This window comes from Peromyscus eremicus, chromosome 2 (genome assembly GCF_949786415.1).
Source record: "Peromyscus eremicus chromosome 2, PerEre_H2_v1, whole genome shotgun sequence".
In the NCBI taxonomy this organism is placed as follows: domain Eukaryota; kingdom Metazoa; phylum Chordata; class Mammalia; order Rodentia; family Cricetidae; genus Peromyscus; species Peromyscus eremicus.
This window is the reverse complement of record NC_081417.1, coordinates 85,938,979-85,958,294: the sequence shown is the minus strand read 5'-3', so window position 1 is coordinate 85,958,294 and position 19,316 is coordinate 85,938,979. Positions and strand designations below refer to the sequence as shown.

At 40.3% G+C, this 19,316-nt stretch overlaps 1 pseudogene; it reads left to right on the top strand.

Moving 5' to 3' along the window:
* Positions 1–3,760: 3,760 nt before the first annotated feature.
* Positions 3,761–5,683, top strand: LOC131904784 (large ribosomal subunit protein eL37-like; annotated as a pseudogene).
* Positions 5,684–19,316: the final 13,633 nt, after the last annotated feature.

Below are 19,316 nucleotides of genomic sequence, written 5' to 3'. Positions count from 1 at the left end.
AAAGAGTGGGCCTCCATCTTAAGTCAAAAGACCAGTGTGGGTATAAAACAAAAAAGGTGTTTGTAATCATAAGTGCCCATGTAGAGCAGGAATAATGGTTTAAATTAAGTATGGTATAAAAAATAGATTTGGCTACATATTTATTAAAGAGTCTATTAAAAGTTTGTAATACTTATTTACAAGCACACCAAATAAATTGAGCTTGTCACATTATATATTTATGTTTTTATACATGTAACAATAACAATCAAAGAATAAAAGACCATAAATTTGAAAGGGAACAGGGTGATGGGAGGGACTAAAAGGAGAAAAGGGGCAAAGAGGAAAATAATATTATCATATTTTAATTAAAAAATTTAAAGTATGGATTCTTTAAAGAGTATAAAATAATTTGCATATGCATCTATAAAATGAAAATTGGTAGCAACATAAGTCATGGACATAACCACAGACCTTGACATGGCCATAGGCAGCAGCCCATGCCTGGATGTTCACGGTGTGTGTAGGGGGGCAAGCAAGCCACCAACATCTGCCCATTCCTCACAGCCCTCCATTTTTTGGAACTGCCTCTTACCACAGCATACGAACAATTCTGCCTCTCTTTCTCTCCCATTTCACCATCATATACTTTCTCATCATGTTGGCATCTACCTTCTTGGTGCCACAAGGAGCTAGTGGGCATGTGAATGCTACAGGCAGGATGGCCCATGAGGAATGGGTGTCTTTTCCCCACCTGAGTTGCATGGCATCTGGCCATGTTGGTATACTAAGGGGATTTTATCACTGGGGTGATGGTGTTGTCTGCACCAAGGCTGCTGCCAAGGGCATGTCTGGGTCCGTGGTCCTACCACATCTGGAGTTTATGTTGATGTCCACCCACTCTGGTGTTACTAAAGGCTACACAGATGCCCACTGGGGTCTAGATCAAAACCTGTGGGCCATATTGCCACCAGGACCATACCAATCCAAGTGGCCCCTGCTGCCACCTGGGGTCATGGTGTCAACTTGGCCAGGGCTACTGCTGAGGGCCATGTCTGGGTCTGTGGCCCTACTATAGCCAGAGTCTGAGTTGATGTCCATGACTCCTGATACCACTGAAGGCCATGCTGATGACAGGGTTCTGGATAGCCACCTGGGACCATGTTGGTGGCCAAGGGCCACTCTGCTACAGGGGCCATGCTGATAGTAGTGGCCTGCACTGCCACTTGGGGCCATGGTGACATCTGAGACTGGGCTGCTGCTGGGGGCCATGTCTGAGTCTGTGGTCCTGCCATAGTTGGAGGCTCTGATGTCTGTGGCCTGTGGTACCACCAAAGGTCACATGGATTCCTGGGGGCTAGGCCTCATCCTGTGGCTATGTTGTTGTCCAAAGACCATGCTGTCATTGGGGCCATGGTGTCATCTGGGCCAGGGCTGCTGCCAAAGGCCATATCTGGGTCCATGGCCCAAATACAATCAACTATCAAAAGCAATGCCAATGCCAGGTGTGGGCTAACATCTGGGGCCATGTTGATGTCTGAAAGCTTCACTGCCATGGAGTCCACACCAATCTGAGTGGCCTGCACTGCCACTTGGGGACTGCTACCAAGGAGGATCATGTGTGGTCCATGGTACCACCAAAGGCCACATGGATACCCGGGTCTAGACTGCAACCTCTGGACAAATTGGTATCTGAGGACCATGCTGCCATCAGGGCCATGCTGATATGGGTAGCCTGCACAACCACACAGGGGCATGGTGTTGTCAGGGCCTGGGTGATTGCCATGGGCCATGTCTGGGTCTGTGGTCCAATAGCAGCCAGGGTCTGGGCTGATGTCCATGGATCATGTTACCACAGGGGGTCAAAGGAACAATTCCTATTTAAATCTGAGGGCCGTGCTGATCCATCCCTGCCCCTCATTGGTCCAGTGATAGCTGGTCCTGCCCCTCACTGGACACTGCAGTAGGAGAGCTGCCTCCCCCCAGCAGAGCTGACCACCACACTCAGGAGAAATGGCCCCACATATCAACACAGGTGTGAGAAAGCTGGTCCCAATGGCATAGTCCTAGAGGAGTTGGCTTTGCCCCTGAGGGGGCAATCCCAGTGGCCTGGACCAACCAACTCAGCTATCACCCAGACCCACATCCTGGGCCTTGGGTTGGTCCACCCTAACATCTGCCCCATCTATGACTTGCTGAAGTGCACAAAGGGACTGGTCCTTCAGTATTATAGCTCTGGGATCTCCATGACTTGGAGATGTGATATCTGAGAGGAGTTTCAATGAGAGCCCAATGATTATAGTGTCCTAGAGGCCTTGAATCAGACCAATGAAATATTTCATGGGTGGGCTGATTTGACAAAAGTGTTTACTAAGTGACACACTACAGCTCCAGATGCCATTAGGATGAGTAAAGAGGTGTTGGAAATATGGAGGAGCTAGGTGTTTTTTGTTTTTGTTTTTTGTTTTTGTTTTTTTTTGTTTTGCTTTGTTTTGTTTTTTAATTAACTTTGGGAGGCATGCTGCAAGGGTGTGAAGTGGATACAGAGGGACTGGGAGGTGAGCAGGATTGGAGCACATAATGTGAAATTTCCAAAGAGTCAATAAAGAATTGTGTAAGAAAAATTAAAATTAGAAGTAGTATATAATTTGTAGGATATCCTCATATGCATACAAATAAATACAATATAATAACAATATATTTTAAGGAATAGAAGAGTCAGTTTGTTCTTCACAGGAGCCTGGGTTTGCCTGAATGTCAATTTGATTTGTGATCAAGAATAACATGATCTATATTTCACTAAGTGAAGTATATGGCGATTTATAAAGTTCTCTTCAAAGATGAAACATGACCATTCACTACTAAGAACTTCTAATACCACTTGTTGCTTATAAGACAAAGTTTAAAATTGAGGAATGCGTTTTGAGGTGTTTTGAAATTTATTAATAAACTTTGTTTTTGAAACCTTCGTATAAGTGTAGAGTGCATTTTGCTCACTTTCTTTGAACTCACTTCCCTCCCACAACTATGTGTCCCCTGCTTCATCACAAATCTCTTCCCCATGTTCATTATAGGTATTTGTTTATTTGTTTGTTTATTTTGTGTCCCATAGAGTGTAACCAGGACAAATTGTTGACCCTGAGTTTGGAACTATCCATTAGAGCTTGTGGGTTCACTAGCAGTTACACAACTGGATACTATGTCTCTCCCACTCCTGGAATCTGTTAGTTGTCAATAGTTCAACAGTAAATGGTAGGGCTCCATGAGCCTCTTCCTTATCAACAGCTGACTGTTAGGGGAGTATGCATTGTTTGAGTCCAATGCTTCTCAGAGTCTATTGGTGCCAAGGCTGGTCAATGCTTAGGCAATGCCATAAAATGGAGATCTGCTTTCTCAGCATGGATTCCAACTGACCTTTCCCACATTTATTCAGATTTTCCAAATATTCTTCAACCTCTGTATCTTTACACATGTTCTTTCATCTGAATGTGATGCCTTTCCTTGTGCTATCATTTCCTAGCTTAGTATGTCTGGCCAAAATTATTAATTATCCATTTATGTTCAGATGATATTGTGTCTTCCATGAAGCCTCTTCTGTTCTTGTGTCAATAATTTTGGCTTTCTTAACATATATTTATAATTTATGTATTGTGTATATAATGATTGGATTACATGTATACCTATGGAAAAATACAGTAGATATTGAACAAATAATCATTAAATCAAAACTATTTTGAAAGCTGCTGAACACTAGCTGTATTGATCAACAAAACATGGAAACATGGTGTGCCTATTACCCTATTACCTACCTTCTACCAGCCCAGGCATGAGGCAGCAGCCATGGTAGTTCTCATGATTTTGTTGTCATTACAAAGCCACATAGTTGTGAAATATGTTGATATAAGGAATATGGAGATCACTGCAGCTGAAAGTTTTCCTGTGTCCCACCTGGCCCGTGGTCAGGACAAATCTCTTTCACCCACCAGTCCCACAACTGCTTGGACCCAAAGAAACACACACAGGTTAATATTATTTTTAAACTATGGCCATGGCAGGCTTCTTGCTATCTAGTTCTTACATCTTAAATTAACCCATTTTTATAAATCTATACTTTGCCATGTGGCTCATGGCTTACCGATATCTTTACATCTTGCTTCTCATGGCAGTTACTGGCAATGTCTCCTCTGTTCTACCTTTCTCCTTCCTCCCCTCTAGATAGAATGTCCTGCCTAATCCTATTCTGCCTCACCATTGGCCAAACAGCTTTACCAATCAGAGCAACATATTTTCACAGCATACAGAAAGACATTCCCCAATCATTTCCCCTTTGTTTTCTATTTAAAAGGAAGATTTTAACTTCAACATAGTAAAATTACATATAACAAGCAAGAATTACAGTTACAATATCTTGTCTATTTGTATTTTGTAAAATTAAAGAAGATATCCTATCTATCCTATATTTGTGAGTCTAAGGTTTCATATCTAATTTGTCTTTTATCATAACCAGGGAAAATCATAACTGTCTAGTCTTTAAATACATCAAAGACCTCAGAAGGATGTAATATTTCCTAAGTAAACAGGAAGTGCATTGTAAGCAAATTTCAAAAAATCTAGAATGACAGAGGCAGCTGGCTGCCTAGACAGTCACTTAAAGTTCTTCTGCAATGTTGAGGCATCCATTTTTAGCCCATAAGCCTAGAGTCTCTCAGTCATTTCTCTCTGTGTCCTGTAGAATGTCTGGCAGTTTCTTCTGTGAAGCAGGAACCTGAAGGACCATTTTTGCCTTGTAAAGTTCAGTGGTCACCTTACTATGGGTCCTGCATGTCCAGTCAATACAACATTTTGTCAAGCAGTCCAGGTAAGTACAGTTTCTTGCCCAAATGGCTATTTTTGCCTAGAAGAAGATAAACTCCATATGGAATGTCTTTGATGCTGATCTTTCTTTTTTAAGTAAATCAGTGCTGCCAGGAATAGATGTGTCTCATTGTCCAGAAAGTATAAGTTTTTAAAACATTTTAAATGCCATATTCTGTAGGTCTTTGAAGTGTTTGAAGATTACCTACCTAATTGAATTATATCTATGTATACCTAATTGATTTATATCTATGTATATCTAGAAAACTCAACATGACTATAAGTTTGACTAACATAGAAGACTAATTATTAACCTGCATTTCTTAATTATCCATTAAAATTTATATGAGTTACATAAACATAATACCTTAAACAAGAGTAGAAATATATATATATATATATATATATGTATATATATACAGTATAACAAAATTAACATTAAATTTGTATCAGTAAACTAAAATCTATAGCAATGTAAAACATTTTAAATAACTTTCTCTTTAAAAGTAGATTAAGCTCTTCCAGTCTCTTTGGCTTTCGTGGCCAAAATGAAGCAAGGTGACGAAAGGACCATCATCCTTTAGAAAGCATTGCAATAAGATACACATATTGTGCCACTGTTGTGGCTCTAAGGCCTACTACCTTCAGAAGTTGACCGTGGTAAATGTGGCTACCCAGCCAAGTGCAAGAGAAAGTATAACTGGAGTGTCAAGGCTAAGAGACAAAACACTACCAGGACTGGGTGGATAGGCACCTAAAAATTGTCTATTGAAGATTCAGACATGGATTCCATGAAGGGACAACACCTAAATCCAAGAGGGCAGCTGTTGCAGCATCCAGTTCATCTTGAGGAATTTCAGTCACTCATAAAATAAATGTTCTGGTTTCAAAAGCAAGAAAAAAACTTAGATTCAATAATCTACCTTTCATCCTATCATATCTATACTATCCCATTTTCTTCTTTAGAAAGAGATTGCCTTTATAATCAACCCCTTTTAAATAAAAATAAACATTTATAAACAATTTGAAAATTTGAGTGTAGCTTCTCATACTACTTCCTGCTAGTTGTGGGTGCTGGTAATCTTATGGGGATCCTGAGAAAATTAAAACTTGTGGTCAAGTCTTGAAAGGAGTAGTCTGTAATGCCACACTGTCTGAGCCAGTTGCCTTGAAGCTCATTTTGGATGTTGGATCATCTGGAGACCTCTCAGAGGTCTTCCTTGATCAAATCATATTAGCCTTAGAATAATTTTGAAATCAAGATATCTTTAAAATATACATATTGATTTAACACAGCAGCTTTTGCAATCAAATGTCTCTCTGCAGATAAAAATCCCAAAGACGATATAACCCAGACTCTCTGTGTAATTTCCATATTTTCATGAATTATTTTTTATATTACTTTTACTTTCTCTTTAAAGACTTTATTTTTTTAAAACTTTCTATATCTTTATATAACTGTCTATATTCATTTTTCTCTCTCTTCCAAGCCTACGTTTATTTTTACATACACTGTAAACCATTTAAAGAATATTTCATCTGAATCTGACTTCTTGTGAATCTATTGCTTTAAAATGCAGCATTACTAGGACTGAAATGGCAGCTTTGGCTGCTGGCTCCACCCATCTCAGCTTTCCAACATGGCATTGGATGCTACATTTACTGCCAGCTCTGGGGAAACCTCTTGGAGGCAGTGGGTCTATGCTTCCATCCAGCAGCATGTAACCCCCAAACCCTTTTTCTTTTTTTTTTCTTTTTGTACTAGCAAAGCTGAATCCACCACACAGTGTGCTGCATGGCTCTTAGACACTACTGTGTACACTGACAGGAATCTGCCATACTGCACTCAAGCCCATACCCTGTGACCTCACAATACTGTAGCTCAAGTTCATAGGTTGCAGCATCTCTATATCACAGCTTTCCTGAGAGACACAACTAGGAAGCTGCTCTTTGCTCCATTTTAGAACCCCTTTTTAAAAAAACTTTCTTAGGTTTTGGGTGGAAATTCTTGCCCCGTGTCTGGGTGCCATTTGTAGTCAGAAGATTTCCTGTGTCCTGGCCTGCTGGTCAGGACAAATCTCTCCCACTCATGTCACCCAAGTAAACCCACAGAGGCTTATATTAATTGTAACTGCATGGCCGTGGCTCAAGCTTCATGCTAGGTAGCTCTTATATCTTAAATTAGCCCATAACTATTAATCTATGTATTGCCATGTGTTCTGTGACTTTACCTGCGTCCCATTACATGTTGCTCCTTGTGCGGCTAGCTGGCATCTCTTCCCGCCTTCTTCCTCTCTTTCTCTTTGAATTCCCCACCTGCCTGTAAGATGCCTTGCCATAAGCCAAACAGCTTTATTTATCAACCATTCATAGCAACATATTTTCACAGCATACAGAAAGATATTCTCCCATCAGATCACCTTGTCAAACCACCCTGCTGTCAGGTAAGAAAACCAATCTTGAGAAAAGGAAAGAGCATGTCTGAGACTATAGCAGTGCAAGCATATAAAGCAAATGAACCTACTCCTCGTGATTCTTAGCTCAGGAAGAGGTTTACATCACCTTTTGCTTTCAGGCCTATTCTGGAAGTGACTATCTTACATCTTAAGCCACACTGGTTAGTTATTACTTTTACAGCCTTAGCTAATGTTATGGAGAAATAATGCTCTTTTCTCCTACCTTTATTTTCACATCATATGACTGCAGCTAAGTCATGGTGTATGTTTTCCTTCATTTTTAAGATGGGTATTAAAAGAATAGCTTCCTAATATCTAAAGAGTTCATATATTATAAATGCAGAGAAAGTCCATTTCCTCCCACCTTTTTTCCTGCAGTAGCAATTTTGGAGCCATTTTGTAATGATTTGTAAATCTTTGTAACTCTAACAGGAGAATGGATAATTCTAAGAATGCATCTTTTGGAACAATGAGCCATTCTGTAATTGAATAAACCTGAAACAGAATGAATAAGAACATGTCTATAAAATGGTCTGAGCCCCCACAGGAACCAGTCATTCCATAAAGACAAGGTATTGTTGCTCCGGTACTTGTAATGTTACATAGTATGAGCACTATTCGCTATGAGAGGAAAATGGTCCATGTAGGACTTCATAAATAAAAGTACGGGCTTGTTTATTCTTTCCCTCCCTGCTCCCAGCTCTGTTTTGCCCTCATAGTATTTCACCTTGCATTCCATCTTGTTAGTAAAGGTAGGTAGGAAAATTCTGAAAAGAAATGAACAAAATGCACCATTTGTTCAGTAATTCAAGTGTTTATCAAGTGCATGCTATATTTCTGTTATGTTAAGCCCTTTTCAGTCTTCGTTCTCAGGGTTCCATCTAAAACTTCTCTCTGGCTCTGAGAAGCTCTAGCCTCAAGTGGATATTTTTAGAACATCAAAGCTTTTCCTCTTTGTTATGATATCTCTGAGCCTACATAGATACAGACATTTATCAGGTTATTTTGCAAACTCCTCAAGGATAAGAGCTGTTTCATGATTTTGTACCATTCTCCCACCCCCTCTAAAAACTTAGTTGATGAAAAATTATTATGATTTAGGGATAAAGGAAGGCTTGCCATTGCATCTTTAATTGAACAAATTATTTACAAAGGTGCTTATAATTGATGGGTAGGTTCCAAGGAAACAGACGTGTTTGAAGCAAAGTTCTCTATCTTCAAAGAGGCATATAATTATGATATAAATAAATAAGGATATGTCATAATGATAGCTAGTGTAAGGTTTGTGTTAAAAAATAAATCAAGAAGAACAGATTTAAAATGACAATAGGTCATTTTATATAAATTGGTGACTGCTGTGGGATGGTCTGTATGTCAAATGCTCTGATTGGTCAATAAATAAAACACTGATTGGCCAGTGGCCAGGCAGGAAGTATAGGCAGGACTAACAGAGAGGAGAATTGAGACAACAGGAAGGTGGAGAGAGACACTGCCAGCCGCTGCCATGACAAGCAGCATGTAAAGACGCTGGTAAGCCACGAGCCATGTGGCAAGGTATAGATTTATAGAAATGGATTAATTTTAGCTATAAGAACAGTTAGCAAGAAGCCTGGCACGTCCATACAGTTTGTAAGCAATATAAGTCTCTATGTTTACTTGGTTGGGTCTGAGCGGCTGTGGGACTGACTGGTGGTAGACAGAGATTTGTCCTGACTGTGAACAAGGCAGGAAAACTCTAGCTACAGGTCTGCAAAAGAACTGAATGAAATAAGAAATAGTTGTTTGGATGACTTAGCTGTAATATGGATGGATGCCAAATTTGGGTGGTTCAGCTTACAAATTTTGGACTTCACTATTTTAGTGCAAATGTAATATGCATTCACTATATATTTTGACTGACTCCCAAGCTTGTGATATGATATGGTATGGTATGATATATGACAGGTAATCTCATGCTACTGGACGTGGCAGTGTCAACCTACAACAGCCACGGCTTTCTCAGCTTCTAGTCATCCACACAGCCACACAAAGGGAAGCAACTGATATTCCTTAATGTATTGTATTGCTTGCTTATAATGTTTGTAGTTAAACATACATAGAAAATGTATTTTCAATTTAGGATGCGCTTTTTACAGGCAGAGAAAAACAAGCACAAAGATCTTGACACTTAGACACAGTTTAGAAGATCAAGGATGAAGATGAAGGCCAGTATATCTAGAGTACGTGAGTAATGGCTAGAACAATGAAAAAAAAAAAAAACAAGATAGATAAGGCAGGAGCTACCTTACATGGAGCATGCTGATCAAGATAAGGAACAGGACTGTTCTTTAGGGTGAATTCGGTGGTACTTATTGTCTAAGATTGTCCCATATTCCCACCACTCTTCCTATTGCCAGTGTCCCTTCTTTCTAATCATTCCTGTCCTTTTGACTTTGACATCTCCATCCATTCTCATCTCATCTCATACAGAGCTGTTCTCAAGGCTTTACAAAGGCTGCCCAGCCCACATGGTCTGTGGATCTTTGTCATGTACTCTATATCATCATGAAAGAATTTGAACTAGATTTGAGAAGATTTTATATTTTATACAGTGTGTGTGTGTGTGTGTGTGTGTGTGTGTGTGTGTGTGTGTGTGTAGATACAGAGAGAGACCCTTAATTCTAATCAGTACATGTTAAAAAATATAAAATATTGTACATAACAAATTGTTAGCAAGTATTTGTGGATGATTGATTGAGTTAATAAAATAAGAAGTATTTGTCAGGCATTACTATGTTATTGATAATATATATATATTATCAAGATATATCAAGATAATATATATATATATATAATTGAAACACACATATATGAAAGACAAACATGTAAGTTTAGAATGACTTGTGAAGGCTTCACTGAGAATGTGACATTTGCAAAAGTTTGTAAAGATATGCACCATGAGATCAGATATTTTATTTTCTATTGTATCTAGATGAGAGTTGTCACATGTAGAAATTCTTTTTGGAGTATCCTGTAGCTTGAGTTTTCCTGCCTGGCCCACAGTCAGGATATATCTCTTTCACCTGCCAGTCCCACAGCCTCTCAGACCCGACCAAGTAAACACAGAGACTTATGTTGCTTTCAAACTGTATGGCAGTGGCAGGCTTCTTGCTAACTGTTCTTATAGCTTAAATTAATCCATTTCCTTTAATCTATACCTTGCCACATGGCTCGTGGCTTACCGGCATCTTCACAAGCTATTTCTCATCTTGGCGGCTGGCAGTGTCTCTCTGACTCAGCCTTCCACTTCCCAGCTTTATTCTCCTCCTTGCCCCGCCTATACTTCCTGCCTAGCCAACGGCCAATCAGTGTTTTATTGATTAATTAGCAACACATTTGCCATACATCCCACAGCAGTATCCTACTGAATGAATGAAGGAGTATAATTATAGTGGCTAGGAGTCCAACCGGATGGACTGGAGTGGAGCCAGACTTCCTGTTACATAGACACCTGTGAGAGTTCAAGGAGCCCCACATAGCTCCAGATGTCACTATTTTTCTCTGGACCATAGTTTAATTATCAGCAAACCATTAAGACCGGTATGGATCATGCCCAGGGGCCTCCCATTATCTGTTATGTGCTATATCCTGCATTGCTTCAAGTCAGAAGTAGTCATCATCATGACTAATGTGTTCTAGGGATGGAACATTTCTGTTTAGCAAGGGGCTGCAGGATAGAGTGGGTGTCTCTCTGTGTTCTTCTCTGCTATTGGAGCAGAGTGCACCACAGTTCTCAGAGATGGGCTCCAGCACATTCACCTGCCCACATAAAGCATGCCTGCCCAGCCCCCAGACACAAGGACTCAGGAATTTCTTGGCAGTGCATAGAACCTGAATCCTGAGCCTGCTCCAGGTGCTAGGTGGGAGGATATTGTCACTCAGAAATCAGTTTACGCAGTCACTGGAAAATTCCACTTTACCAGAGAGCTGATACTCCAAGGATCCAGAACAAGGCTTTTGCTTTTAAAAACTTTAACCAGAGCTCATTAAAGAGGGTTTTCAAAAGTCCTGTAGATGATGCATGGTAGAAAAATGCTTCATTACATGGGAAATTCCTTACCAACCCTGCACCTTTGCCAAGTTTTCTTGGGAATTACACAAGATTCAAGATGTTCCCCCACACAGTGGACTTTGTAACCAGTCGATTCTGGACTGCACTTCAAACTCAATTATATCCTCCAAACTTTTATATGACAATAGTTGATCATTATTTTCTCTCTCAAGCTGTTTTCTGCTCTAAAATGGACACCATATCCACAGCCTTCCATGGCTATTTTAAGATGAGTACATGAATACTGAGATATTGACTGTGTATTCTTTACTTCTATGTACCTGGGTTTTGACTTGTTCCCTTTCCAGTAAGATGTGTGTGACTTGTACAAGTAGCTTTATCATACAGGCCAGTTTTCCAAGATGAAAAATGAGAGCATCTTGAAAGATTATTGCAGGGGTTATTGATATGTTCTATGAGAAATTACTTATACAGTGACAGGTTCTCAGTAGCCATGCAGCTAAAGCCAGTGCCTGCCTACACTCTTCACAAACAGGAGGGCATGAATGCATCAACAAGATATACTGTGTAATATAGGGTAGTTTTGCCTCTATTAGTCTGAATGTGCTCAGACCTTACTATAGACTTTATGCTTATAAGAAAAGAAGAGGGCTGGAGAGATGGCTCAGAGGTTTAGAGTACCGACTGCTCTTCCAGAGGTCCTGAGTTCAATTCCCAGTACCCACATGGTGGCTCACAACCATCTGTAATGAGATCTGGCACCCTCTTCTGTGTACATAATAAATAAATAATAAAAAAAAGAAAAGAAGAAATTATCCTAGTCCAAGGGTACTCCCAACTCTTTCTACATTAGGAGAAGTATAGTGTCTTATACTTAGCCCTAAGAAGACTCACTGTTTTATACATCTATAGCTTTTATCTCTGTCCAGAAGCAATAATAGTCTCACTCCATTCATTCAAATATGTCCTTAGATCACAAGTCCACATAGAAACATGAAGCTTTTTATGTTTTCCTCTAGGGTTTCTACAAAAGACCTCTGGGGTTCAGGTGAACGTGATAATTCCTTAGTTTTACCCCTTGCCAACTAGCATTTTCATACAGAATAAAGTTCCCCTGAAATAATGCAGTCAAAGATAATCCAATACAGCCTGCACTTTAGTTAACAACTGGCCACCAGGTACTAAGATAAAAAGAATATGAAATATATACAACCCAAGAAAGGACTCTATTCTGCTTGTGCTGGTGTTTACTCCTGGGTGACATTAGGGTACCTTTTTAGTCTTCAAAGAAGTACTCTAAGCTCAGTCTTTTGAACCTGCCAACTTTGTCAATAGGACTTGGGCTGAAATAGGTCCAGTTAGTTATCCAAGCTTAATACACTTGAAAAGTACCAACCTGAGATCTGAACCCAGGTTGCCTAGGTTTAATCTTTGCCCTTCATCTATATCCATTGCTCTGTTTCTGTCACACAAAATTCTGTCTTAAGGTACCCAGAGGGTTACACTAAGGCCCCTTAAGCTCATGTTCTCTAAAGGTTAATTTGCATGCCCTCACTCTGAAGTTGAATGGCATGGTCACTCACAGTCTGACCAGCTCAGCTACATTAAGGACTACATTAGGGACTCCGAATAAGCATTCATGGATAAAGTCATGGGGATCTGGAACATTCAAGTCTGTCTTTAAGGAGGAAGGAGGCTATGCACTGGTATAGAAAAGCATTGTACCACTGATATTATATATAATATTCTCTAAAATTATGTAATTAGAAGCAGAAACTATATTTATGTCCTGTTTATTATGTATCTCAAAATTCTCTACAAACATGTACCCTTCCCAGTTGCCTATATGCAAAGTGAGCTATTCCTGTTTCTCCATTGTAGATATCTTACTAGAACAGAGTCAAGTCCTTGAAAGTCCCTTGCTTTGTGCTTATTGGACCACAATAGCCAGGAACCTTTGATTACACATGGATTTTATGCCAAGATTTAAACAGTGCTTTGCCTAGAAATTAGACTCACTTCTGAATAAACAAACTGATACTGCTAGAATAGTGTTCCATCCATCTCTCTGCCAATCTTTACATTTTGTACAGCTGAAGCAGCTGTCCTTTGGGAAAAGTGCTACCACGACTTCAATTATATAAATACACAAGTCCTCATGAAAGCATTTAGGAATGAAATCTGGGAAGCAAATATTAGGTGGTAATTCTTCCTGATATGGGAACTTGGTGACTATACATTGTCTTCCAGGCACTTTGTTGGGATTGGTATTTTAGGGAAGGAGTGAATAAAGATGATTCTTGTTCTTACAAGGCTTGGGATAATTTGGGTTTAGGATATAAGTGCAAAGTAAAATATAATTACAAACTTAGGTACATGCTGAGAGGGAAAAGATGATGTTGTCAGGAGAAAGAATATCAGAGGCAGTCACACTTGAGACTAAGAGGGTCAAGAAGAGCTGTTCTGACTACATAATCTCTAATAACGTCTCTGAAGGAATACCAGTGGTAGCTGGTAAAGAAGGGAGAAGAAGAGTATAGATGAGAATGAGCTAAGTTTCTTGAGAAATGAAAGATCTACAGTGAATAGAGAAAAAGACTGTGAGAAGGCCATAGGATTAGCAAAGTCTATATCCACCTGAGTTCTGGGGCAACAGTAGGGATTGTGAAATATTTTAAAGAATAAAATACCATGACCCATTTTTTATTTTAAGAAGATTCCTTTGGCTGTGGCATAGAGAACTTGAGTCATTAAAACTCTGAATAATTCCAATGTATTTTTATCTTAAAAATAGTGTCCTTCTTGAATCTCAGTGAGAACATTGGAATACATTGGAATATAGTCTAGGCCTAGCCTGAGTCATCTCCAGGCTTTTTGTGCATGGTGAGGCCCTGGGGGCCCTGGGCTCAGAACATCACAGACAGCTTTTGTGGAGTCCCGTGGCACTGACTTGGTATGCCCTCCTTCTTCTCTTCTGTTTCTTGATGAATCATAGCTTATGACCAAAGTGGGCAGATTCTCCTGTCAGCTCCCACCCTCCCTGTCCCCATCAGGGGAGAGAGCCCTGCCAAGTTCCCTACTAGAGTCAGGGACACCACCTGTCATGCTGTGTCCTCCTCCCACTCGGACAGCTGACAGCTTCTGTGACGCATGATCTGGGGGAGCACAGATCATTAAAGCCACAGGGTCCTCAGGAATAATTCAGATCAGACACTTAATTTATGAGAACAGGAAGTAAAAAGTGTCTCTCTGGTCCCTAGTTAACTGGGAAACAGAATTAAAGTTAAGACAAGCTGCGAGAGAGCTGAAGGGGATGGATAGCTCTGTTACTGGTTAGATCTGAAATTTGCTTTGTGACAGTGTGCCAATGTAATGTTCTCTAAAATGTGAATCCAACAAACTGAGTTCCAGCACTAAGTCTGGAGCTGGTCATCTATCTGTAATTTTCTAACGTCCCTCCTTCTATGAACATTTCTTTCTTTGAGATTATTAGAGAATTGGTCTTGCATATTATTGAAATCAGTGTGAGTCCACAGGTTTCAAAACTTGAGAACTCTGGTGGTAACTCAGAATGGGACTATTGAGGTAATAGATTACATTTGATGATATATTCTTTCGTTTAACTTAAAAAGACTAAAGTAATTGTCACTACTGCTGCAGGGTCTATGACCCCACAGCCATGCACAGGTGAGGCTGCTTGCTTCCATCATCTTTGATTCAGGACTCTACTCATGTCTACTTTTTTTGATGAAGATTCTTTAGCCTTTGGAAGCTTTCTATCATTTCTTTTCCATGAATTAATACATTCACTGTGTTGCTCATCTTTCTTGATCTTCAGTTAGAAAACTGATGAATCCCTGACACAAAATACATAGGCTACTGATGACTTACCAGTTATGTTGTGCTGATGACAGTGATGATTATGATAGAATCAACTGAGCATTTGCTTTACTTGAATACCATTTAATCCTCTTCACCATACAATGGTCCATATATTACATAGTGTATGTATGAACACTATATGTGTGACAATCTCACATATGTGCAAAATAAGAGCACAAAATTCCAAACAAGCTGAAAACAAGAGAAGCTTTTTATAAGGAGAATTAGGAAGCCAAAAGAGAGAGGCAAATACATTTGCAGACTGACTAGCATGATCTCAGGTACAAACAAAATGAAACTCCATCTCTAGGCAGAAGATGTAACTAATTTACTATCTGTATAAAGAGTTAATACATAAACATTTCTCCTCCTACCTCTTTCTAAACATAAGCACTTTGCTTCAGCCCAAAGAGTGACATGTGGGAGAAGATCCAGGATGCTGAAGAATTGCCTAGGGGAGTGGGGAGAAGGATTCCAATATGCCTTGCAGGCAGTCACCCAATCTGATGTTTGCCTTGATGCTGTTGCTTGTGGTAAAAGACATTCTGGACCTTAATCAGGAGGATTTGCTTCCTGGCTGTCTTCCTCCCTCCCTCTTCGTCCTTATTTCTATGCTACTCAATAATGTTAATTTGGGCTTCTAAGAAGTCCATTACTTTCATGTAAAGATCTAAGACACTCAGACAGCCCCACAGCATTCCTGTCCCTGAATCGATGCTCTCACAAAAATGTGTACCTGCAAACACGCACACATATACACACATGCACATGGGTGTGTATGCACAGGAATAAATGTTGGAAGCACTGTGTATAAGCCTGAGTTCATATGATCTATACTTATTTATATCTCTGAAGGGACTAACTCATTCTTGTAGGTTCAGGAGTAGTATCTATGGAAATGGTTATAGGATTTGCAAATGTCCCCTTTTCTGCTGCTTCCTTCCTGTGCCTTGAGGGTGGAGTAAGCTTTAGGAAATTGGGGGAGGAACCATACCTTAGTCCACTGCAATATACACAGAGTCTCTGTCTTAGTTTTTTACTTTAGTAGTTTACTTAGGATTTTTTACTGCTGCGAAGAGACACCATGACCATGGTAACTTTTACAATGAAAACATTTAATTGAGGTGGTACATTACATTTTCAGAGGTTCAGTCCATTATCATCATGACAGGGAACATGATGACATCTAGGCAGATTTGGTGCTGGCTACATCTTGACCAGAAGGCAGCAGGAAGTTGACTTCACACTGAGTGAAACTTGAGAAAAGAGACCTCAAAGCCTACCCGAACATTGACACACTTCTTCCATCAAGACCACACCTACTTTAACTAGGCCACACCTCCTAATAATGCCACTCCCTTTGGGGACCCATGTTCTTTCAAACCACCTCAGTCTTCCTGTATGGTTGGTACTTTGTTTACTGTGTTGACACTGGCTACCGATTTTTATGACATGAAAGTTTCACAGGGCTCGGATTCCCTTGTGTAATAGTTTTTCAAACTGAATAGAGGAGGGAAGCTCCTTCTTGTTCCCCTACTCAGGGTTCCTAATGATCAGGGTCTAGCACCTAGCTTGAGTTATCGTGTATGCACTCCTGTGCAACTCTTTTCACCCCTTTTAAGAAAACAAACAACCAAACAAAACATGATACTTTCCTTCTTGTGGTTTTCCAGGATGAATGATGTATAATAATTCTCCTCAAAGGGCAAGTCAGGAATACTGGCTCCTTTCCTGGGATCACAGTGAGGGGAAAATATGTCAATGCAAAATAGTATCTTTTCTAAGTAACTTGCCCTTTTGCATAGACTTGTTAAAAGTCAGCAAAGAGTCTGGAGAAAGCAAGTGAAGTATAAAGAGGAAGAGACTCTGTCTTGATACAACAAAAGAAGCCATTGTAGGAATATATGGAAAGAGAGACACTGAAGGCAAATACTGCATGGCAGAGCTGGCTATTAATTAGTATTTGAATGTGGACTTGTGTGTTGCATGTGTGTGTGTGTGTGTGTGTGTGTGTGTGTGTGTGTGTGTGTGTGTTTGTGTGTGTGTGTTTGCATGTGTGTATGTATGTTCATGCAGCCCCAGCAGTCCCTCTTGCTTCCTGAGATGGAAGAGACGGTGATAACCTTCTTCGCTTCTTTGAGATAAGTGATTTTTTAAATTAATTAATTTATTTATTTTACATCCCAACTATAGCCTCCCCTCTCTCCTTTCCCCCTGCTCCCTCCTCCCTCCTCCCCTCTGCCACCTCCCATGTTTACCTCTCTTCCACAATCACTCAGAAAGCGGTTTGTCTCCCATGGGTTTCAGCAAAGCATGGTATGTCAAGCTACCATAAGACCAAGTACCTCCCCACTGTGTTCAGACTGGGCAAGGCAATACAGCATGAGAAATAGGTTCCCAAGAGCCAGGCCAAGCACTGGGGAAAGCCCCTGCCCCCACTACTGGGAGTCCTAGACATAGACATAGCTACATAGCTGTCACATAAATGCAGAGGGATAGGTCTGTTCCATGCAGGCTTCCTGGTTGTCAGCTCAGACTTTGTAACTTCCCATGAGCCTGGCTAGTGGTTTCTGTGTGTCTTCCTGTGATGTACCTGACTACCTTAGAATCCCTCTTTCCTCTCCTCAGCAGGACTCTCTGAGTGTGAGCCAAGGTTCAGCTTTGGGTCTCTGAATCTGCCTCCATCAGTCACTGGATGAAGGCTTTCCAATGACAACTGAGATACTCACCAATCCCATCACAAGAGAGGTTGGCCAGTTCAGGCTATGCATCCACTGCTGAGATAAGTGGTTTTTGGGAGAAGCACTTCTCACCAGTCTTAGGCCTGAGCTGAGATTGTAATTAATAGCTCTTCCTTACTCAGTCCAGATTTCTTTCTCTCACCCTCCAAAGTGCTGGCAGCCTGTGCACTTCATTTTTACTGTTGCCTGAGGGGCCATTTCTATCAACTGAAGTGCTAAGTGCCCCTCTGCCACAGTAGAGCTCATTAAATGCAGCCTTGTCTTGGACAGGTGCTTATAAAGGCCCAGGAGCACAGTTCTTCCATACCAGTCTGTCTCTAGCCTGGGCTGTGGTGTAGGTGAGGGTGGCTAATGTCTGGCAGCCTCCTTTGCACTTATTTGCCATGTTTTGCAGGCAAACTTCAGTGGTATTCAATCAAGAGGGGTCACATGTTTTCAGAGAGTTTACTAAAAATCCAACATAAGTATTTGCATTTCAAAGTTGCATCTACTCTGGAGAACACTCCTGAAAAGAACTTGAACAAGATTTCTCACCTAAAATTTTGGGACTCTGAGTTTTCTCCTTGTTTTTCCAAACACTATAGGTGTATTCACATCATAGAACATGCTCAACTGAACTGTAGCCTGGGCTTAATAATTTACATTTTTAATAGACCACAAATACTTCCAGAGTATGGATCACATCTTGTTCACCAACATAATCCTGATATCTAAAAACGTACCTTCATTATAGATGCTCAGAAAATGTTTAGTGAGTGAACAAATAAGCAAATGGCTGAATTGTGGGTGCATATAGATGGATGCATGAAGTCATGAATGGATCTATAGCTGGATGAAGAGATGGGTACATTTTTCTAAAAGAAATATTTGTTGATCTCTTATAGGTCAGACATACCTCAATTCCATAGAAATGTAAAGTTTAAATGAAATGAGAATTGCTAAACTTTTGTCACAGTCCTTGATACATAGAGGATTCTAACCAAAAGCATCCTCTTTTCCTGTAGCCACCTGTACTTGCTAACAAGGTAACAAGTTCACATCTACAGAACATAAAAGGCTCTGAAAGTTTATCCACTTGTAAACATAAAGCATTCTATGTCTTTCCCTGTGGTAAAGACACACCACACATTCATTTTACTCTTTCTGGGCACCCATCAATAGCATTCAACTATTTAAGGTTACACTGGTTTCCCTATCACCCACTGTCAAATTGCTCAGCGTAGCCCATGATATCTGGCCTAAATTCATTAAAATCTACTTCTCCAGTCTCAAAGGATGCCACGCTGTGCCTACCACATTGATCTCATTTCACGGATTGGCATTAGTACCGGCTTAGGACACACCTAGTTACTT